Source organism: Stylophora pistillata, chromosome 3, assembly GCF_964205215.1.
Source record: "Stylophora pistillata chromosome 3, jaStyPist1.2, whole genome shotgun sequence".
In the NCBI taxonomy this organism is placed as follows: domain Eukaryota; kingdom Metazoa; phylum Cnidaria; class Anthozoa; order Scleractinia; family Pocilloporidae; genus Stylophora; species Stylophora pistillata.
The window spans coordinates 2690001-2696263 of NC_142521.1; the positions used below are offsets into that span (position 1 = coordinate 2690001).

The following is a 6263-nucleotide window of genomic DNA, read 5'->3' on the forward strand; positions in this document are numbered from 1 at the left end:
GACATATATCGCATATACCCCATATCCGTCATACTTGAGCTGCGCGCTATGCATTTTCTTGGAATGTGAGTCTGCTAAGAACACAAGTTCTCTATAAATTAACGCAATCGCCTGAATGTACGCTTCGATAGCCTTGTCCATGAAGTTTACTAGGTGTTTGTCATGTCCAAGTGATGCATATTCTGTCTCTTTCCTCTAAAGATATTTCCGTCTACAATATACCAGCATGTACCACGGGGTTTCGTTCAAAGGTCGGCAAACAGTGCTTTAGAAACGTACTTTAGATCACTTACCAAATATGCTCCGTGGAAAACTCCCCGGAAAGCTGGACAATAACAGCGCCAGGGACCATGGCTTTCCCATCGAGCGAATCGCAATAAGTGGGGCACACTGTCACGGATAAGGGTGCGAACACAATAGACGTCCCAGTGCGTTACTATTTCCCTGATGCGTGACATGCAGAGAGTCTCGTCCGCGAGAAAAAAATACACATACCTTACTTGTATTAAAATTCGCGCAGTACTAGAATTCGCGCAGACGTAAGTGCGCGAAATCTCATACTGCGCCAAATATAATCCGCGCGAAAAGGTTTTAAAAAAAGAGAGGACCCTTTCGAACTGTAAAGACACTTGATAAAAAGTTTTTAATGCAAGTAAGGTACTCAGAAACAACGCATTTCTGACGATCGTTCAGATCCACGATCTGAACTTCCTCACAAGCAAAATCCAAAATCCGGACCTAAAAAAAAATCGATAAAACCGCGAACCGTTGCAATTTCAGGATCCGCAAAGCCATCAAAATTTCGCTCTAAATCCGAAATCCGGGAAAAGAATTCTCAGAATCCGCCGATCCGTTAGCCTATTCACCCCCTCGTTAATAATGGTAATTGAACTGAGTGGACTGCAATTTGGGCTGAAATCATATGCGTGATTTCAAAATCGAATGAGCGCGCAGCGCGAGTTCGATTTAAAATCACAAGTATGATTTTAGACCAAAATTGCACGACACGAGGTTCAATTAGTACCTCTTTATTACATCCATTTTGAAATCGCCCAAATACAGGACTTGGTCAATTCAGATATTTTATTGATGTAGTACTGAGCCGGTTTTTAAATAAAAAGCGGAACTGGAAATGCTTTTACATCTTATTTTGTATACAAAACAGAAATGTGTCAAAAAAACTCAGTCAAGCATAAAGTGATGCGATTTAGAAAAAATGGTGCGATTTGTGAATAAATCGCAGCAATTAGAGCCAATCAGATTACAGGTACCACCAGTGATTTTAAAATGGATGTAATAAGGTATGAAATCTTCTGTAAATGAAAACATTCAAACAGCGAGTGCAGCGCCGTGGCTTGTGGTTTACGCAAACCAATCAGAAACGCACCCTACTGGGTGGGCACACAGTTGGGTTCCACACTCCATTCAACCACATGCAACCTTCACAGCAGTCACGTCCAGATCACGCATCAAACAAGATTCCGTGTATGGTTAGCGACGGTTTTAATTTATTCCTCGCTTTGTGAGCATCAGTGAAGTACATTTAAGAAACAAGTTTGGATTGTATAAGCGAAAAGAGCAAGCTTAGGCTATAGCGACCATGGCACGACCAATGAAATGTAAGTAAAACAGTTTGAAGTAAATATCCTAATGTTATCCGGATGCTTTCCAACTTTACGTGTGTTACTGTTGTAATGCATTGCAAAAGTACTGTTTTCGCTTTTTATATCAGGTGGGAAGTCGTTTGAGAAATGGGAAGTCGAGGATATATGCGCCTGGCTAACGTAAAACACGTTAGAGGAACATTGTGGATGTTTCAGGGAAAATAAAGTGCGTGAGAACACACTGCTTTCGTCGCTAAAAGATGGAACTCTAAAAACGGACCTCAAAGACATCGGAGTAAAGGCTCTTGGTAAGAGTTCGCATTTTATAATTTAATTCTGCGTCAGTTCTTATGAAATTCTCATAAAATCTTCTCAGAAAAATCAATTATGCTAAAAAACCTTGCTGATAATAGCACAGGCGGCCCAGGCTCTGTCACAGGCTCTTTCACAGTGGACTATTATAGAGTTTGTAAAGTGGTTTAGTTGGACTTGCTTTTGAGCTCCGTAAATATAAAGTTATGTGAAATAATCAAAGAAATGAAGTCTTACCTTCATACAGAGTAGTCTGTGCTGTTCTTGTCGCGATTTGAGGCCGTTTTGCTGTGTTTTAGCTTAACGTCCTACCACTACCAAATAAAAGGGAAGGTAGGAAAGCTCTGTCTCACACACGCTTGCCAAAATCGCTCGAAAAACACACTTACATACTTCCCCTTGAATCGAAACTTGGGAGCACGAAAGCCAAATAGTTGCCCTTCAAGTTCACCAAAACAAATCCCACAAAAGTTGGGTTGTCGAGCAACCAACCCAGCAATTATCTCAAATTGACCGCCATTCGAATCCGCGTCGGTCAAAACCTGTGCAGTCAAAAGTCCGTTACGCCGCGGTCGGCCTGGACACTAGCAAAATTAGGCCCAACGGTTTGCCCCACGATTAGTCAGAAATAAATACCAACCCACACGTGGGGGGAATATTTTTCTAAATGGCTATTGTCAACTGTGGCCAATGTTTAGCAAAGTAGCAAGCCAACACCGCTGAATAACTACCTAATGAAGCTCGTCTTATTCAGGTGTTCACCCTGTCTGTCTTCAAAAAACTATCATCTCTAAATCCATCTAAAGCTACTGAACCTGAAGGTATTCCTGCATGGCTTCGTAAAGAAAACGCTGACCTTCTTGCTGATCCAATTGCAGATATTATCAACCAATCTTTTACAGAACAAAGACTTCCCCAGTCTTGGAAAGAGGCTGATATTGTTCCAATTCCGAAGCAGAAACCGATCAAAGATGTTAACGAACACCTACGACCGATATCGTTAACACCTGATTTATCCAGGATTTCTGAGGAATATGTGGTGGAATACATTGAACCTGCTATACTCGCAAAGGTAGATGAACACCAATATGGAACGGTCCCAGGGTCCAATAGTACCATTGCGCTCATCAGTATGATTCACGCATGGCTGACCGCTACTGATGGCAATGGTGCTACCTCAGTGGTTCGAGTCCCGTACAGGCCTGATTTTTTTCAGGTCTGAGTTTCGCTATTGCTTAAATAGCGCTATCTACTGCGAGGATCGTGTATCATATGTGAATGAAGATGAATGTAAAGAATTGCGGATTAGCTTTGCACGATCCAACAGGGTCTTTGAGCCAATAAAGGTCAATAACAAGAACATTTTGTTGTGTCAGCAGAGCCAAAATCCTTGGCGTAACCGTAGCAAACGATCTTAGGTGGAATGATCATGTGGATGAAGTTATCAAGAAAGTTAACAAGCGTTTATACTTTCTGAGTCAACTTAAACGAGCCCAAGTTAAACCAAAGGAATTTACAACCTTCTACACCACGTGTATTCATGATCAGTGATGGAATATGCATGTGCATTATTTCATGATAGCTTACCACAATACCTATCCAATGACCTGGAGCAATGTCAGAAGCGTGCCTTGCGCATTATTCATCCGGACAGAAGTTACGAGCAAGCACTGGATGAAACTGGCTTGGCAAAACTATCGGAGAGGCGCCAGATGATTACATGTGAACTATTTGAGGAAGCAAGCAGACCAGGACACAAACTAAACAAACTTTTGCCTGCCGATAATAACTGCCATTACAATTTAAGGAAGAAAAGAACATTTAGTATCGCCAAGTTTTCAACTAAAAGAACACAATTAAGTTTTATTAATAACAATGCAAGGAAGGTTAGCACCGTTTTATAATTAAAATTATCTGAATTATGAACATGTAATTACGCAATATATCTGATTATTTAACTTGTTGTCTTTTATACACCGACATATATACATATATATATATATATAAATTCATACAAGGGAAACCTGACCCTGTACACCCCAAATAATCATACTTAAATACAATAAATGTTTGAAAAGAAAATTTGCCCTGAGCAAACATTTATTCTATTTAAGTATGATTATTCCGCTCAGGGCAAATTTTCTTTTCAAACATTTATTTATATATATATATATATATATGTATATAGGTATAGATTATTTTTTCACATTTTAAGATACATTTTGTAATTTTTTGTCTAATTTTTATATATATCTTTACCCTTAGTATTGTAACAATTACATAATTCAGCCCTTCGGCTGCTAAGTTTTTGAATAAAGCCATCTATCTATCTATCTATCTATCTATCTATCTAGCTGTCCGTGATTTGCACTCGTATCAACATTTTCCCCCTTCTTTTTAATTTTTCAAAATCTTTTTCGTTTACTTGAAGGTTTGGATATCCCGACTCTGATTACATGAGTAGAGTCAAAGAGGAGTTGGCTGCCAAGAGAATCCGCTGACTAAAGCATTGAATTTGATTGCTTATTACTATACTGTGTTTAACTGACCACCCGCTCTGACGAAGGGCTAGCGCTCGAAGCGTAAGCTTTTTAACTCTTTACGGCGGCCAACTTACAATTTCAACTTAACGTATATGTGCAAGATCCTTCGCAGTAAAGCACTATTTAAGCAATAGTGAAAATCAGACCTGAAAAAAATTCAGGCCTATACGGGATTCGAACCACTGACCTCTGCGTTACTAGTGCAGCGCTCTACCAATTGAGCTAACAAGCCAACTGGTAATATCAACTTAGTTGATATTACCAAACTACCTTGTTATCCCCAGCAACGCAGCACCACAGTTTCTCTAGAAACTTACCCCCTTTATTTATTTGTGTTTAGCTGAGTTGATAACCAAACTCGAGTCTGTAAAAATAATAGCACAAGTAACTTCCGAATCTTCCTTTTTTGTCGTTGTCAGTGAAGTCACGAGTACAATCAGGAGATTTAAGAACTGAGGTAGGATCAGATAGATTATGCTCAAAGATTCCCTTTCCCAGTGCCATCGACAAGTAAAATACATGAGGAATAAAAGGTTTAGTGTACTTGAGAACAAATTCGGCAGTGCATTTTTTTGCGAAGCCACTGGATATGGAGTGTCTATTGAATTTTTTCGGGATTTAATCAAGCACTATCTGTGCGATTTAATGTGGATTTTACATCTCTCAGTTAGTAGGTGTGTTGTAATCATGTCTCAATATATGAGGCAGTGCTGCGAACGTGTGTTGGGCACCTTTTATCATGTACTCGACTCCATACTGAAATTAAACTTGTTGTTGTGTTATTGAAGTGTATACGTAGTCTTCGGTTTTCGCCTACTCAAAACCCCAGTACAGTCAATTAGGCAAGTCGTATTTCACTGTGCGGCTCGCTAAATTCAAAAGTTTGTGTGAATCGAAATCGTGCCCTTCCTTTTGAATCCAAAGATATAAAAATATCTTACTGACCTTGTTTTTTAGGGTTGTAATGTAAGCTACAGAATCTCGTATTTTCCGCTTGGACTTATCGCCTACTCGTTTTATCGGTATCGGCTTGGATTTATGATGAAGCACTAGGAAACCACACCCGTGAAGAAATAGAACTTGTCCTCGACAAAGTTAAGGATGAGACCGACATCGAGTTCCGTGATGCAAGAAAAGGCTTTGTACTTTCAGGGAAGTTCCAACAGATAAAACAAAGTAGATATTTATTGCGTCAGTACTTTTAAGGTCAAGAATGCACGGATATACAACCCCAACAGTACAAAACGACACCAAAGTTTTTCTGTTTGTTTGTCAAAGGGCATGAGACAGAGTTACGAAAAATCGAAAATGATTATGAATTAAAAATACGCAGAGATGCCGTCGACGACAAAGTAACCGTTGAACCTACTAAACGCTGTACCACCGAAAAATTCTTTGAAGGATACGTTGCGACGCTTTCGTCGCCCTCTATCAAAATATACATAAGTGCATGCATGAGGCTAGTAGAATTCATTCCCAGTGACCAAGAGTCACCTGTACGTAGGCAACGCATCCGAAACGTGGGTAAGGCAAAACCCTTACTAATTGAGGTCTGTGAAGACCAGAAGCATTTGAAAGTCTACGGTGAAGAAAGTTTTGTCGAGAAATATCTAAGCGATCTCCGAAAAAAGGGTCTGATTTGTCAGACAGCACAAGTAGCAGGGGCTTGGTGCAGAGATGGAACAGAAAAGGATGGCGTAAATTATGCATAAAATGGCATTGCTATTTTATTAGCTTTGCCAACAATACACATAACCTATAACACAACCGGATGAAATAAAAGAGCAATAGCAATAACGGGCAG

General features: G+C 39.7%; 1 non-coding gene across 1 annotated transcript in view; it reads left to right on the plus strand.

Moving 5' to 3' along the window:
- Positions 1 to 5201, plus strand: part of LOC111344503 (uncharacterized) — an 8893-nt gene extending 3692 nt beyond the window's left edge. Inside the window, exon 3 of the transcript XR_015998397.1 lies at positions 4348 to 5201. This is a non-coding gene — a transcript (uncharacterized LOC111344503). The remainder of the gene's footprint in view (positions 1 to 4347) is intronic.
- Positions 5202 to 6263: the final 1062 nt, after the last annotated feature.